This window comes from Cryptotermes secundus, unplaced genomic scaffold (genome assembly GCF_002891405.2).
Source record: "Cryptotermes secundus unplaced genomic scaffold, Csec_1.0 scaffold691, whole genome shotgun sequence".
Lineage (NCBI taxonomy): Eukaryota > Metazoa > Arthropoda > Insecta > Blattodea > Kalotermitidae > Cryptotermes > Cryptotermes secundus.
Window position 1 is genome coordinate 414,001 of NW_019743159.1, and position 18,302 is coordinate 432,302.

The 18,302-nt window shown below is 42.0% G+C and overlaps 1 non-coding gene across 1 annotated transcript; it reads left to right on the top strand.

The window, feature by feature from the left end:
• Positions 1-457: 457 nt before the first annotated feature.
• Positions 458-576, top strand: LOC111873949. The gene has a single exon (XR_002844461.1). It is a non-coding gene; the product is annotated as a 5S ribosomal RNA (ribosomal RNA).
• The last annotated feature ends 17,726 nt before the right edge of the window (positions 577-18,302 follow it).

An 18,302-nucleotide genomic window follows, 5' to 3' on the forward strand; every position in this document is an offset into this window, starting at 1 on the left:
TTCTTAATTTCCTGCAATGGACAATAGCAAGGAAGGTCCCGAAATTGTGGGTGTTAATAGACCTTTAAAAAATGTGCAACTTTCCTGAACGAACCCCTTTTGCAGGATTTAAAACAAGGACATACCGTTTGCATGGAATGTATAGGCCAGTTTAATTTTTCGGTTTTTCGCCGTAAGTAAAAAAATCATTCGAGCTACGCAAGTGGAAAGTTGTGTGGAGATAGACCTTGAAAATACCTGAGAATTATTTCTAGAATATTATTATTAGTCAACACTAAACGAATATGGCGACTGTGCGAACTTTGGCCCTCAAACAAGTACTGTTAGTTTTGAGTCTCTCTTTAAGCAGTAGGTTCTTCCCAAACCGATGGAGGCGTAATGATGATGATGATGATGATGATGATGATGATTGTAAAGACGCTAATATGCCTAATATGTAGCCGTAGCTATTTATAGCGCCAACGGCAATATCATGTTGAAAACACCGGTTCTTGTCCGATCACCGAAGTTAAGCAACATTGGGCGTGGTCAGTACTTGCATGGATGACCTCTTGGGAACAACACGTGCTGTTGGCATTCCTCTTACACGCATTAGCTCAGTGGTAAAGCAGTTAGAATGTAGGCAAGAGAAAATGGGCTCAAGTCCACGTGGAAGTAATTGAAATTTTTGTTGATCACAGTGGCCACGCTAAGACATGAACTGTCTTCGCTCGAACGCTGGAATCGTGGGTTCGAATCCCACTCAAGGCATGAATGTCTGTGTTTTTTGTTCTTTATGTAGGTAGCGTCCTTGCGACGTGCTGATCCCCCGTTCAAGGAGTCCTACCGACTGTGTATAGGACCAAGAAACTGAAAAAGCGGCCAAGGTCCAACAAAAGGACTGTGGAGCCACAGTTAGCTAGCTGTTTGTAACTGAAAACAATAAGAAAAGTCTGAGTCATTGGTTTAGCTGGACGCTGGAGAATTTCCCTTCGAGTGCGTTTATGTTCGGTGCTGCGACCCCGATGCCCACGTACCCCTTCCCTCTTTCATGTCTCCCTTCCACTCCCCTCTCTTCTCTGAGCTGTCTGAGCCGTGTCTCTAAATCTCACTGTCGCTTGTTTTAAAATCAGGTTTGGTTCCCTTGCTCCTAAAATCATTTCGGCCGTGATCAGGGCAGGTCTGCGAAGGCAAGCTGTCTTCTGTTGGACATTCAGTTGACTACTTCTACCCTCGTGGGCCCTTTGCTTTCTTGCAGTCTGATTGTATCTCTGTTTGAGGAGAGTTGTTTGATTTGTATTGCTTGATCATATTGTATTAATATTTTATACTTCTCTGGCGTTGTTTAGTGTGTACCCCTCCCATTTTTATTTTGTCCTTCAAACGCTAAGATCTACGGCTGCAATATACCTAGAAGCAAAAGAGTGGGGATGGTGCAGTAAGATCGGATCGCATGACGAGCAGAAGGTTATCACTTAAACACGTGACCTAAATTGCTTTCTCCTGTTGGATTTTAAGCTTGCACTGCGTAAATATTGCATTAATAACGTAAGACTTTTAAGGCTGTATTTGCGTGAAATAACAAAGTGGACTTTATGAAGTAGGGGATAAATTTGAAACCGCCTCTATGGTCTAGTGCAGGGGTCGGCAAACTACGGCCCGCGGGCCAAATCCGGCCCGCCGCCACGCGTATCGCTGTTCTGTGTCGTTTTAATACCAGTGGATATCCATCATGTCGCTGTCGAAACCACAAAAGAAGAGAAAAGTGGACTTAGAATGCCGTGCTTTTAAGGCAGAGTGGAGTGAGAATTATTTTGTTACTGAATTGGATGGCAAAGCATTGTGTTTATTGTAGAGTGATACTATAGCTGTACTAAAAGTGTACAACATACGTCGGCATTACCAGACTAAGCATTCGGCACAGTATTCCCAACTCACAGGGAAGGAACGATCACAAAAATTAGAAACTTTGAAATGGAGTATTTCATTACAACGCAGTTTCTTCACGAAAATGAAAAATGAAAATAAGGCTGCAAGTAAAGTAAGTCTACGAGTAGCTCATTTGTTAGCCAAGGAAGGAAAACCCTTTACTGATGGTGAGTTAATTAAATCATGTTTGATTGTAGCAGTTGAAGAAATGTGTCCAGAGAAAATGGATTTATTTAATAATATCAGCCTTTCCGCGAGAACAGTTGCCCGAAGAGTTGAGGACATTGGTAGCAACATCACTAACCAATTAATTAACAAGGCAAATGATTTCGAGTGGTTTTCCTTAGCTCTTGATGAGTCGACAGACATTACAGATACTGCTCAATTGCTGCTGTTTATTCGAGGAGTCAATGCTGACTTTGAAGTGACTGAAGAATTAGCTTCTATGAATAGTCTGCGTGGAACAACTACAGGCGAAGACATTTTCAAGGAAGTTGAGGAAATGTTAACGAAGTACAATCTGAAGTGGAATCAGCTAAAATGTGTGACAACTGCTGGTGGTAAAAATATGTCTGGAACAGGTAAAGGCTTAGTTGGAAGCATTTACACAGCTTGTGAAAATGCAAGGTGTACAAGGCCTAAGGTTATTCATTGTATCATTCACCAGCAGTACTTTGTGGCAAATATCTTAATTTATCGTGTGTTTTAGAACCAGTCGTGTCAACGGTGAACATCATTCATTCTCGTGGGCTGAACCATCGTCAGTTCCGTGATTTTCTGTCAGAAGTGGAAGCCGAATATCCTGACTTACCCTACCACACAGCAGTTCGATGGCTCAGCAGTGGTAAAGTTTTATTAAGATTTTTTGAACTCAGAGCAGAGATTGAAATTTTTCTCAATGAGAAAAAACGCCCTCAACCACTATTATCGAACACTGAATGACTTTGGAAATTAGCTTTTGCTGCTGATGTCATGGGATTTCTTAATGGATTCAACTTGAAGCTACAAGGCAAAACAGTGCTAATATGTGAAACTTATACTGCGGTAAAATCATTTCGACGATAACTGGCTTTGATTGAGTCACAAAAAATGTCAAGCTGTTTCGTGCATTTCCCATGCTGTCAAACATTAAAAGAAGAAATGGATTCCCCATTCCTGCACGAATTTGCAGGTGATATATTTTCTGAGCTCAAAAAACAGTTCCAGCGACGTTTTTCGGATCTTGATGCAAGTGCAGAAGACATTTCCAGATTTGAAAATACGTTTAACTGTACAATTGAAGAACTTCCACCTAACCTTAAATTGGAAGTGATTATTTTGCAGTGTGATAACATGCTAAGAGGCAAATTCCAAGAGAACAATCTAACAGAATTCTATAAGTGTCTTCCAAGTGATGAATAGGGTGAATTAAGATCATATGCTCGAGGTTTGATCTCTGTATTTGGTAGTACCTACCTGTGTGAAAAGACATTTTCAAAGATGAAATATGTAAAATCTCAATACAGGTCAGCATTAACAGACGAACATTTGCAATCAATTACGATGATAGGGAGTACTAACTTTGACCCGCAATTTGAAGAAATATTATCTAAAAAAAAAACAATTTCATTCATCCCATTAGTAGCCTAAAGCTGTGTTTCAAACAATGATTGTAGTTCCCTTTGTATTTTTATTATGTTACATTTTCACCAGTAAATTTGTGAAAACTTGTTTTTTAACCTGTTATTTTAACTGTACCGACCTTTAAAGATCCTCGAGTTTGCCTCTTGGCCCTCAGAGTGTAATGTATTTTATATTTGGCCCTTTACGAAAAATCTTTGCTACCCCTGGTCTAATGGACAGAGTTCCTGCCTACAGATCCAGAGGTCCGGGTTCAATTCCTGGCACTACCACATATTCTAAGAAGTAGTGGGTATAGAACGGGGTTCACTCAGCCTCCTGAGGATAACTGAGGAGTTATTTTAAGGAAATAGCTGCTCCGGTCTAGAAAACTGAAATTAACGACCTGAGGATTCGTTGCGCTGGCCACGTGACACCCTCTCTATCCGCTCAGTTTGGCACTAACTTCGCCGAAATGAGTCGGTCGCTCGGTCGGTATAGTTCACTTGCGGACTTAAGCCACCGAGTTTGTTTTGTTTGTTTGTTTGTTTGTGGGCGAGATTTTTCTTTTGACAGGTACAAAAAAGTTGTATGGACGAGACGACTGTAGCGCCATTAAGCACTACAGCCTTGTATACAGCCACAGACTGAAGAATATCCATCACGATACAGAACTTATTTCTTCACGAAATAAAATATAAATAAAGAGCCTTCCTAGAGATGAGTTTACAAGATTTGTATTATTTTCCGCGCCTGATCAATCTCTGTGTTCGACGAGCCATGAGGGGTGGATGGGCGTGGCAGCAGCACTGCATGGACGTGAACGAGCGGAACCATAACGAAAGAAAAGCAACACGCCTTCCGCACGAAATCCCATTTACCATGAAAACTGATCACAATAAAAAGGCATTTTAGCGGAAATGTTGTGTGAAGACGTTATTTAACGTATGGCCTGACCATCATTCAGAGAACATTAAAGACGTAAAAAGTTTAATGATAGAGAAGTTAACGTCAGTTCTTAAAATGGACACATTTGTATGTGCTTGTTCAGACCAAATTTCTTTTCATTGCTTCTGTACCGAAACTAACCGGTTAAAGTTATCAGTAGGGTGTTAAGAAACAAGGAACGAGGAAATTTGTTAAATTTTGATTGGGGATTTTGTGTTTCTGACGTTAGAAATTTATAATTTTGTTTTCCATTTTCTTTCTCAGCACGTCCAGGCAAATACCAAACTCAGGCAACAACCACATCTTCCCATAATATTTATATTTTATTAGTCGGAATGTTTCTATCTGTTTCGGCCACAGCTACGTCATCCTCATTATCATCATCATCATCATTATGAACTATTCAAGAATAGCCTTAATTGCCCTAATTACTGTTTTTCCTTTGGGCGTCCAGGACGTCATCCTTTCGTCTTGTACTGCAGTCCATGGTTCTTTTTACTGCTAGTGGGGTGAGAGTAAGTCCCTTGTACTGCGGCCACTTCTGGCCTATTGTACCAGCCCCAGATGATAGGTGAGGGTGATTGTGGAGCAATTGGTGGAATGAAGATTGGCAGGGGAAACCGAAGTACTCGGAGAAAACCTGCCCCAGCGCCACTTTGTCCACCACAAATCCCACTTGACCAGACCCGGGAAGCCAGCGGCTGACCGCTTGAGCTATGGCACGGCCCGCTGTCCATGGTTGGTATTTATTTTGTTTTCATTCTGTGTGTGTGTTTCGCTAGTTTGCGGGAATGTCGGTGGAGGCGCCACTTGATAGCTCTATTACGAGAGCTGCTTACACGGGATGCACGCGAAGCAGATACTCATACGCTCATGGAGCTGAGCCCTTCTTGAGAAGCCGCCAATTTCGCAACTACTGAAGAACTTCCCAGCAATTTATGGAACCCGAATGTTCATTACCGTGCCTGAGCCTGAGCCAGATCAATCCAATCCATCCCATCCCATGTTATCTCTCTAAGATCCATTGTAGTATTGTTCACCCACCTACGTCTTGGTCTTCCCAGGTGGTCTCTTTCCTTCTGACTTTCCCACAAATATCCTACATTCATTTCTGTTCGCCCCGATTCGTGCTACATGTTCTGCCAATCTCATCCTCCTTGACTTGATCATTCTAATTATACTTGGAGAAGCGTATAAGTTACGAAGCAGATAACTACAGGAATAGCTTTAGTGTCAATGGACGCGGAGATTAAATGGGAAAATGGTCCATAATCTTTCCGGTATGCGGCCAGATTTCCCATTTAGCATTACTGCTATATCCCAGGGGATGGGACAAGTTTATATTTTCGGTTCTGCCGAAGCAACAACAGAACGGCTTGTAGACTAATGAAGCCAAAGGCGTGTGGCCGAAGTAATACAACACTTGGATGGGTTACTGCGGGAAGTAACTCATTGGCTGAAATCATATAATGAACTTAATCTTAAGGATAAAGTAAGGTAAGCCGGTCACGGTAGCCGAGCGTTCTAAGGCATGTACTGTCCTCGCTCGCTTGGAAACCGGGATCGTGTGTTCGAAACCCACTAAGGGCATGGATGTTTAGTTTGTGTGTGTGTGATTTTCTGTGTTTGTGTACAGGTAGAGGCCTTGCGACGAGCTGATCGCCCGCCCAAGGAGTCCTATCGAACGTGTAAGATCTAGAAAAACCAAAGTGAACGGAGAAGTTCACGGAGGTAGGCCTAGGCCCACTGGGGCTGTAGTGCCAAAGGGGAAAAAAAGTAAGGTAAACTTGTCCCTGTGCTTAACTAGCTAAGCACTACACCATAAAGACGTATGGGGGGGATGGATCCACATTTTCTTGACCTCGGCACTAGTAAGAGATGAGTGGTCAGCCTTACACCCCGGCCGCTTTACCTCTGGGGAAAGAACTCCAGGTACCCATTGGATAGGAGGCTAAACGGGCGCCATAGCCGGCCTGGACGATGTGGAGAAGAGAAAATTTTTACCCTACCGGGACTTGAACCCCGACGCCTCGGTCGCCCACCCCGTAACCAGTTGTTGGTAAACTAGTGTGAGTTTTAATCAATAAACTTTAAAATCTGCTAGGCGGCGTATGTTACGACGGGTACAGCTAGATCGCCCTTAGTACATGTGCCACTGTGTGGCAAGTCTAGCAGCAGGCACATTCGTGTCGCTAACGTTCTTCCAACGTCCCTTCCCTTACAGGGCCTAGTGCAACGTTTCCAATTTGTTTTCATGGATTCTAAAGAGTTCTGACAATGATATGTAAAGCTCGGATTACTGGACTTTTGGACTTTGTCTATCGTCCGGTATTCTAAAAACACAATGTTTCGGAAACTGGATCTGTTAACATCCTCAGTGGAGGCTGTGGAAGACACGTCCTCTGTCCGCTCCGTTAAAAAGAGCAAACCTCAATCACTGTTTTGGCTGTGAAACAACTGAAATATCAATTAAACAAACACATGCATCTATTTTATGAAATTATATACTATACTAATTAGACCTCTGAATAATAGGTCTACATGATTGCAATGAGCATGCTCCAGGAGTGCAGTTCCTGACAAGCTGCCGATCCCCTATCTGTAAAACTGAAGTCTTCCTCAGCTAGAAGCACGGTTGCCATTGGTTGAATGTGACATTCGGCTGGTTGGGACGCTTGTCCATTCCTTAATGATTAAATGTAGAATAAAAAAGGTAAACCTAACCATGTAAGAGACAGTGAAGGCCCATAGGGTTGTGAGACGTCGAGGCTCCCACATTTTCTGTAGACAATCGGCTCACAGATGGCGGTGAAGTTGTCAGCCTTATGAGCCGGCCGCCCTTTACCCCTAAGAAGATTCCTGGTTCTCATTTCTGTTAGAGGCTAAGTCGACCGCAGGGTCATAGTACTGATTAGGTAATTTGGAAAATTCCACCTCATCGGAACTCGAACCTGCGACCTCCCGGCTTTTAACATAGTTCATCGAGATCTACGCTACCGCCTGCCCCGATAAACGTAACATACATTTTAAAATGTACACATTCTTACGTATTGAGAACCAGAGGCTTTGAGTGGACTATGGTCCTTGGACATAGAGACCGCTGGACGCAAGACGAAAAAATAGAGAATACATATCACGTATTTAGGAGTGACTATAGACGGGTTCTGGATTGGTGAATAGATTTATTGACCACTTATGTACACGATTCAAACTACAAGTAATTACAGCGCCACCGCTAGCCTCAACAATTCACAAATCACTTACACCCGATAAGCCTTCTTCCAGCCTGGTATATTCTTATCAGCCGTTCCCTGGGAACGGCTTCTAACAGTGGAGATTCTTCAGCTTCATGCGCTCAAGTCCTCTCTTCACAGCCTCCCGTGCAGAACTCAACTCTCAACTAACTCCCGGGCTTGCTGCCATTTCACACGAATCTCCTAATCTTTCCCTCACTTTGAACCGACCAATCCTCAACTGACTGGTTGCCCCATTTCCCTTCTCTATAACACCTCGGCGCGGACCGTATCGAAACACCATTCTTCTATTGTGTTTCCGCGCTACCGTGTTTACCGAGCCGTTGCTCAGAAACTGCCGGTTTGTTTATTTGTCTATTGCATAGCAACGGCGGTACTCGTTGTTTGTTTTGAAGTCTTTGACTAACAAGGGGCCAATATGCCACAATATGTATCACGTTACATAGTGTCCGTCTACATGACAATATATGTAACACTAAAAATAAAACAGTCAAAATATATTAATTTACTGTGGCTATATCATATTACTACATATTTAGATTTTGATGGATCATCATCAGGTGGATTCAAAATAAATAATTACATTAATTTGATTGCAAATTAACGTTAAAGGGAATTTCTACAAAATGGACCCACATCAAGTTATATGACATACTTTAGTGCTAAGGCGTTAAAATCTTTTAAATTGAGCATGAGGTTATTTTTGATTTCGAGTAGATATCGTAATATTGGTGTATTGTGTCCAGTGTTGTGTGTGGCTTGATGGGTCTGTGCATGCGTTTCTGTTTTTCTAATCAGGAGTTTCTTGTTGATCGGTGGGTCGATGTGGTCAGGTGATCGGGGTGGCATACATGCTTTACGGCTGTAATGGTGTTTCTGCATTTATTTGTCTATTGCGACGGTGCATTCGTAAAATAAAATAAAACAAACCGTTTTTATATTATATTATCATGTGTAGGGGGATACGCGTGACGAAATGACGGGTTCTAGTTCGGATGATTGGATTTATTAACAGCTTGGTTACACGCACTCTCTTGATTACACTCTGCTACAGCTCTATCGCTGACTTGCATACACCTTATAATCCACTGCACCGTCTCACACACTAGTCTTCTAAATCATACTTGACATTCCTGGTTCCACTGAGCTTGCTTCCGCCACTCTGAACTGCTCTTAACTCATACTCAGTACTCGTAACTCGTATTCAATACTGGCTGAATAGTGTTCGCTGCTCCTTATATGCTCGGCACGGACCACACAGAAAACACAGTGCTGCTCGGCAACAGATATCTCAAGTATTGTCTTGTGTGTCTACCCACGTATTGCCTAGCAATGGGCGCTACTGTTGCGTGACGTCACAGCCTAGCGGAGAGGGGTGTTAATCGAGCGTCGCACAGCAACGTGATGAGTTGGGGTATGTGACGTCACTCACACTTCCTGTTGCGCCATCCAAGCTTTCACACAGTTGTCGCCTAGCAACGCGCTGATAAAGTCCGAAGCTCTCACGTTACGCGCGTGCCCCGAGGCCTCTGTGGCTCAACAATTCCTGCATAGAGCCAATACGCCACGATATTATGGGGCGTATAATTTGCAACTGTGTAAGTTGTAATTAGTGTTAATTTACTTATGTACGTGTCCAGTATACAGAGGTGTGTGGTTGTACTAGCAGCTCGGTTCTTCACCAAGCTGCTAGACAGCCACTATATACCGTGATTATATAACACAGCAGGTTGCGAAGGCTAAACCGAATATACATGCACTTTTTTTGATAAAGTCGTTAATATCCTCTTTTGGGTCCGGTAATTAATGTATACACACACATATATATGATATATTTAGTTTATGTTTCATATTTTATGAGCAAGATCATCAGTTTATGACTTAATGAAGACATTTTAATGTGGAATACATAATAGACAAAAGCTGAAGTCATAATTATACGTAGTATAATACTAGCACGAAAACTGCTAGCAAAAACGGATTTATTCTGTAAAGACCCCCAAATATCTACATTTGTCGCCATAATTACATAAAGCCCGCAGCATGAGAGTGTAACAGTGGCCTAAAGCACATACATCTATGTAGGGTTTCCTCGCTTTAAAATCGTTAGTGCAATTCACATTAAAAGGTCGATAGAAGTGTCTTTGTACAGGATGTGAAACTAACATGGGAAAACACAGTATTGTCTCGAGGCGAATTTATGAAGGCGTATGGGGGAGTGGACGGATAGATCCACATTTTCTTGACCTCAGAACTAGTTGGAGGTGAGTGGTCAGCTTTACGCTCCTGCCGCTTTACCTCAGGTGAAAGAGTCCTCGGTACCCATTGTATAGGAGGCTCATTGGGCCACAGAGTCAGTCTGGACGGCATGGAAAAAGAAAATTCTTGACCCTAGTGGGACTCAAATTCCGACCCATCGGTCGTCCAGCCCGTAGCCAGTCGCTATACCGACTGAGCTATCCCAGCTCCTATTCATAAATTAGTAATTCTGAAATTTAAATCTTATAGGCAGTCGGTAGGACTCCTTAGACAGAGGATCAGTCACTACCTACACACGACAACACAAACACAGACAAACATCCTTACCTCGAGTGGCATTCGAACCCACGATCCAAACTTTTGAGTTTGATGACTTTGTTTATGTAAATGTTTTGTAGAATGTAAACTGTAAAATGGCGATTTTGCGAATATTTTCTTTAGCTTTCAGTTTGAGGGCTCTAAATATTGAACCATTGAAGAGAGGCACATGAAGTTGAGCGCCTAACTGGGTCATAAGCATACCTAAACATTATATATGATGCATTATTTGTAAGCGAATAATTACAAACATGGCAACGACGCAGAAATTTAAGATTATATATATATATATTAAATAACAAATTCTTGAGGAAAATAAAAACAAAATGACAATAATAACAGATACATTGGAGTCCAAAGCTTTGCAATAGGAAAGTAGACCTTACGAATGTTATTCGAAACGTCTTGTCACTTTCTACCTCTACGCACATGCGTTAGCTGCAGGTCCACAGCCTGGCCGGGACTTCTACGCTCTTGTATAATGCATTACTTTTGATATTCCCACATAAATGTCGCTGCTTTGTTGTTTATCTCCGTTACGTTATTGTAACACGAATATGTAAAACGGAAAGCCTGCTCCTTTCATTCTGTACCCTATCTGTTTATCCTACTTTCCTTGTTTTTAAATAATATAATTAGACTTATGATATCACCTTGCTGTCTATATGTATATCTCCTTTATCGTTGCTAGTCAACAACTCGGTAAACACGTTCCCGCGGCAAAGAATAAAACGCAATAATAGAAGAATTGTTGGATGCGTCGTTTTCTGTTGTCCGTGTCGTATGAAAGGAAAGGAAGCGATTGGTTGTTGCCAGTATTCTACTATCTTTGAAGAGGAGGCCCTAATTCAGGACACGTAAAATTCTTGAAAAGAATAAGAATATAGTCATGGGTTTCGATGGGACCCGAAACCAAGATAGTTGTGCTGGCGAGGACCAGCAGTAATTTACGCGACACACCGACGGACCATTCTTCCCAGAATTTCTTGCTACCTAATTCCGTCACTTACGTTCTTTTGTATTTCTCTCAAAATAATTTAAAATCAAAATTCTGTTACTACTGTCAACGTATTTACGACTGTCCGCACATTTTGTATTTATCTTCTCTCAAAGAAAACTTGTGCGGATATTTGTAATTCGCCAATGTAACCGTAAATGTTATTTTCGTAATTATAACGATTGTTGTTCAACCATTAGTAAGTAAATTGGGCTAAAAATGAAAGGAGGCTTATGAGGTCACGTTGCTGTTTGTGTGTTGTGTCCCCCCCTAATATTGCTAGGCAACGGCTCGGTAAACACTTTCCTGCAGCAATGAATACACACGCAAGAACAGAAGAATTTTTGGACACGGTGTTTTCTTTGCGGTCCTTGACGTATCAAATATTGATTAGCAGTGAATTTAAAGTGGGCGATTGGTTCTTCTCAGAACTTCTTTTATTTAATTATAGTCCGCATTCCAAGGTTAGCAGTTCTTATCAATAGGTTTACGTAACGTTTTTCTAGAGTGTTGCCATGCATATCCTGCCACCTTTACAACGAACTGTTACAGTTTTACTGATCAAAACAGGACATGGACGCGGTTTCTATGCTGAGTTGTGTTACAATTTTTGTCACCTCAAAGAGTTCTTACTGCCGCCATGTTGGCACTTTGTAGCTCATATATTAATCGATTTACTGACAAACTCGGCCGCTTCATGAATGTTGAATTCACACTGCAGTATCTGAGTACAGCGCTGGAGTGCATTATCCTTAGCAGCCGACATACAAGGTGATTCTAAATTATTGTCGCGGTTTCCGTTGCCTGTAATATTCAAAAGGAAGCAATGAAAGAAAACTGCTTAAAGAATATGAAAATGTAACTCAAAAAGTTTTATTACTCATAGAATCAATAATGTAAAATGCTGAACAACTTCAATATGGCGTCTTTAATTTGTTCCTTTCCGGTTTGAAAATACGGAAGCCCGACAATAATTTGGAATCACAACACGTATTTCAGTAGGTTGAGTTGCAGTTCTTGTGGTGTGGGCTGTGGCCCCGTACACTTGCATGCAGTGTAGTTTAAAAGGAAGGGGGTGTTGGGGGGGGCAGTTGCCAGTCCACCGCACTGATAGAGATCTGTACACTTTATTCTTTGTATGACTGCCTTCCTTCTGTCTCTCACTCATCCTCCCTTCGTCTCCTTCTGATTATCCACACTTTACATCTGTTTCGCTGTGCGGTGTTAGCTACAGAGAATATGGTTTACATTTCGCACATCTGACTGGTAACCAGGAAGATGCAGTTAGCGAATATGGCGGTGTCTTAAGTTGATTAAATTTATAAGATAACAAATAGCTCTTCTTGGAGTTCCACAACTTGTACTCTTCTCCAAGTATTAGAAGGATCAAATCAAGGAGGATGAGATGGACAGGGCATGTAGCATGAATGGAGAGGAGTGGATATAGGATGTTAATGGGAAAGCCAGAAGGAAAGAGACCACTAAAAGAACTAGACATATGTGGGAGGATAATATTAAGATGGATCTTAGAGCGATATGGTGGGGTGGTATGAACCAGATCGGATAGGGGCCAGTGAAGGGCTCTTGTGGGCACGGCAGTGAACCTTAGAGTTCCCGAGTACCTATGTGACTGGCTGCCTCTCAAGAAGGGCTCAACTCCATCACTTGGTTAATTAGATAAGTCTTCTTGGGCAGTTGGAAATGTGCGCCATGTCCCTGAGGAACAGGTACGGCAGCTTCCGCCATTTTGAAGTGCAAAGTGAATGCTTCTGTGACCCTTTTGCTACTGAGCGGAGACTGAAACGTCGCCTTGGCACAGCAGGTGACATGCATCAGCTCTTGTAACGGTCTTCAGAATGGGATTTGAGGGTGAGAGTGTCACAGTCAAGTGAAGGTAAATTTGTCCTGTGTTTGATGAATTAATCAAAGGACCTACAGGGGAGTTGATGCATTGCCCCATTATTTTTTATTTCGTCACTAGTCAGATTCACGCCCCGGTCCATTGTACCCATCGGATAGGAGGCTGGTTTGGATAGAACTAACATTAATATATGGGTTCTTCCATTCACAGGTTGTCGTATGTTATTTGTAGCTTATTTTCTTTTGTTGTACGTTTAGTGTATATAGATGTGTTATAAAACTATGTCAACTAAGTTATTCATAGGGAATGACCCGGGGTAGCTCAGTCGCTATTGCGACGGGCCACGGACTGGATGGCCTGTGTTTGATTCCCGGCAGGGAAATGTGTTTATCTTCTCCATTGCGTCCAGACCTCCTATCCAATCGGTACTGGGAGCTCTTTCACCGGGGGTAAAGCGGCCGAAGCGTGAAGCGGACCACCCACCTCCATCTCGTGCCGAGGTCAAGAATGGAGGCGCTATAACTCCATTTCCCATACGTCTTCATGACTTGGCGCTTAATTAATTAAGCACAGGACAGCTTCACTTACTTGTCTAAGAATTAAAGTCGATATGTTTTAGATCCTGATGTATCTGTGGAGCCCTGGAGAATGTGTGACGCGGCAACAGTTTCTCGTGATGTTGATTCTCTCCTTATTTCTGCGTCCTGTCTCAGTGTGCGTCATTTAATGCTGAAGTCTGAGAACTTTTTCTGTGGGAAACCAATGGAACGAGCGGGAGGGAATAAGCAAGATCATTAACCTACTTGATATCATTTGAGAGAAACAGTCCTTAACCGGGGGTACGAGGTAGTGTAGTAGGTTGAGGTACTATGCTACAAGCCGGAAGGTCGCAGGTTCGATTCCTAATGAGATCACTGGATTTTCCATTAGACCTAATCTTTCCAGCCGCACTATGGCCCTGGGATCGATTCAGCCTCTAGAAGAAATGAGTACCAGGTATCTTCTTGGGGGTAAAGGGCTGCTGGCGTGTAAGTCTGACAACCTTACCGCCATCTATGAATTGATTGTCTAGATAATGTGGGAGCCTCTAGAAGAAATGAGTACCAGGTATCTTCTTGGGGGTAAAGGGCTGCTGGCGTGTAAGTCTGACAACCTTACCGCCATCTATGAATTGATTGTCTAGATAATGTGGGAGCCTCGACGTCTAACAACCCTATGGGCCTCCACAGTCTGTTACGGGGATAGTTTTATTTTTTTTGTGCCTAACATATAATGGTGAAATATGATAAAAGGGGAAATGGAATTATTGATTTACTTCTCCCTTGTAGCCAACAGCTACAATTAGCTATCCTATTCTGTGATATTTAACTAAATAGCTGACCCTGAACTGTGTTGACTTGGCTTGAGTGAGACGGATTGCTTGTTAAGAGTGTAGGAATGAAGCGTGCTTGAATCCTCCGGCTTTCACTTCTGGAACGAAATCTTATCAGATTCGATGAAAATGTTTCGTTGCATATCCTGATTTCGGGTATTCCGTAAGCGAGAGAAATGCATCAAGACATGAAACTGAGCGAAACTAGCTCAAAAATCCAGAAATGTATGCAGGAATGTCACATAATATGTGAAGTCTGTGTGCACATTTCATCTCCAAACCAGGCGTTAAGTAGTGTACAGTCCCGCACTCTGTGAATGGACTCAACAGTAAATTTGCTATAGCCTTTCTCCTGTTCCGGGTTGGCGCACACGTTCCAGTATCTTCCTCGATTTCGGGGTCCATTTGGTTCATATTGTAGAACACGTTTTGGCCTTCTTCTGTTAATCATTCAATCCAAATTGTTTATCCAATTTTATCTGCGTTCATCTACATTTCGTTAAGTAGGGGAAAGCGGATAAACGAGGGTCTCCTAAGAGAATTGCAAGATAGAACGAAACGTATAAACAAACTTTAATCGTTTCTTGCATCCTGTTGTGTATTTAATCAATATTAGAGTCAATTTTACCGACCACACAACATATTTTTATTATTATTACACTACATGTTTCGACCTCAAGAGGTCATCCTCAGGTGTACGAACACAGCTGTATAATTACACGCAATCACATTCGTCTTCTCACTTATTCGATCCTGTATCTTATTCAGGCTCACGCTCAATAATATATCAACGTATAAGCAATGCTGAAATATTTATGATAATGCATTTAACATGTGTGGTCCACTCCTTAAAAAGGCAGTATAAAGCATTCAATATGACTGTATTCATTTAGAAGTGATGACTGAAGGAACAGTTTTGCCCCATGTTCCCCCCCCCCCAAGGGACTGTGACTCATAACTCTCTCAGTTTCTACGTATCACTGATAAAATTAGACGATGTGTGAACAAAATTTATTTTATTAGTAAGCAATAGACATATAGCTTAGCTTACAAAATGAATACACGTCTAAATTAATTTAATTGAAATAAACTTCTCTCACCTCAGGCATTAGAATGTAAAGCATTATATCAAGGGTGTACTAAACAAACACATGAACCTGTCTCAGTAACTACACCAGAAACAAATTCCGGAATTCGCTGTTGCTCTTCACCGAATCATGCACTAGGTGGCAGCACTAGCAGAGAACGTCTGTCTGATAAGTTTGTTAGAAAAGTGACTGACTGACCGGCATTACCCTATTCTCCCCTACTTATAGATTATATCTCCTTTTCTTTTCTAACTGTTTTCGTCCTTAACGTGATCCAGTTTAGTGAAGCTTTGTTGACTTACGAGTGACATTTCTTATAATTCATATTCAAGCAAAATTCAGTGTTCCCAGCTCGAATGGCATCTTATTTTTCGCTGTTAGACTGAAAGCTGAAACTTGGTATCGCAGTGACGCCATGTTGTCTTACACTGCACTTCATAAATGTTGAACATTTTTTGATTGTCAGTTATCATGCATTATTTCAGGATGAGATGGGAAGTCAGATTCACACTCCGGCCGTTTTACCAACGGAAAAATACCCTACCCCCTCCTCCGTTTCCCCTCCCGGCATAAGAATGAATATTCACCGAGCGTCGAACACATAGCCTAGTGACTACATTGACTGAGATATCCCCGCTCATGTATGCAACGATCCATACGAAAATTTAAACGAAAAAATCAGATAAATTTTTAGTGAAGTCTTCTGTAATATTATGAGATTTGAAATTTTGATTTCAGTAAAGATTTTTATTATGATTTTCTAGTTCATGATAACGTGTATTCTCATGGGTGGTTGCCAACTGTTCGGAGAAACCAGCTGTCTCTATGTTCAAGCTTTCATCCAAATGTGGAATTAAGGAAATTGAATGGATAAATGAATATATGGAGAATAGTGACCTCATTGTGCCTCACAGTAGTGTCCATTTTCAAACCGCACAGGTGTCAGGTCACTCGATTCTTGCTTAATTTTAATTTGCCACCTTGAAACTATTTGACTTAGGTTCCAGATTGGTTTACAACTACTGCGTTCACTTCAACAGGACAGGCACATTTCCTGCCAGTAGCCTCTGCCTTGCTGCCGCTGTACCGGCCATAACATTCGTTCGGCTGAAACCTAAAATATGCATATTATTAACAAGTTCTGGGAAGAACTAATCGCCTACTTTTATTTCATGACATAGTATCTGAAACGGCACGGATCGTGTAGAAAACACCGCGTCCATCGGTTCTTTTATCGTTTCGTGTGTTTTCATAGCAGCGGGAACTTGTTTACTGAGCCGTTGTCTAGCAATGCCTGTCTCTTCTGGCTGCACTGTTCCTCCTTGTTAGGGGAGACACACAGAGCAAGGTGATCTCATACCCCTATTTTTATTTCTTCAAAATATGGAAAGTAAACTAAAAAGCATGGCGTAATATTTGTAATTCTGTGCCGATGTCTCAACCTGATGAATGAATCTCTGTTTTGTGGCCCATTTTACCACGCTCCGACACACCTGCATCTAATTCGGAGGTCAAGAATAGTGGAGCTATAACTCAATTCCCCCATGCGTCGTCGTGGCGTGGTGCTCAATTAATTAAGCGCAGGGACACCTTTGCTTTTTCCCTTCTTACCTGAGCCGTATGTGGATTATATTGCGTCGGAATGGCAGGCTGATTAATGAATGATGAATTGGAAAGCGTCTACAAGGAAAGATACTGATCCAGTCGAGGTACTTTCCCGGTATTTTGGTGGAGGGGCGCAGGCAAACCACGAAAAATTTCAGTTCGGCACAGCCAATGTCTCGACCGAGGCTTGAATGGGAGTGTGGGGCTTTGCCGATACGCCAACCTCTTCGGTTTCCGTTGCATTAACATCTCTAACTCAGAATATTCCTACCGAACCTAACGTGATAGACATTGCATGTTTATCCTCAACTTCCGTTTGTTACAGTTTTTCCTTCTTTAGCCTTGGGGCGTAGCGCCTAGAACCTTTCGCATGCTCCCCAATTGCTCAAGAACACTTAATAGAATATCCTCTGTGGACGGTTTTCACATCTTCCAATAATATTAACACAACTATCTAGTATTAATAGTGTATATACCACCTGAAGATGATTAAAAAATATGGAGGAAATATGTAGTGGCTAAACACTGTCAGTTGTACATGGATTTGTTGATGGTACTGAAAGAATTGTGTGTGTAAGACGCAACAAGGTGCTTCAAAGATCCAGGTCACGTGTTTGAAACGTGTTACCAGGATGAGTCGAGATAGCTCAGTCAGTGGGGTGATTGGTTACAGGATGGAAGGGTAAGGGTCCGTTCCCGACAACGGCAAGATATTTTTTTTTTGGCATTTCACCCATACCAGTTCTAGGGTCGACACAATTTCCTCTTCAATGGGTACTGGATCTAAGGCGGCCGCAGTGTGTAGCTGATCATTTGTTTTCACCTAATGCCGAGTTAAAGCCTTAAACAAATGCTCTGGTGTTTAGAGTACGCCAATTTTACCAGTTTTAGTGAGGCAACAGTGCTACATGCATCATATCTGTTTCTTTTCCGGTATTCGTTTACTGTTCAGAGTACAGGTGGATGCATAAGGGTGGTTTTAGCGTAACGAAAGCGCCACGCTTCCAGTTGTATCAGTAATTTTAAACTGTATGCATATTATAAGAGTTTGGATAGCTCAGTCGGTATAGCAATGGGCTATTTGCTAGAGAGC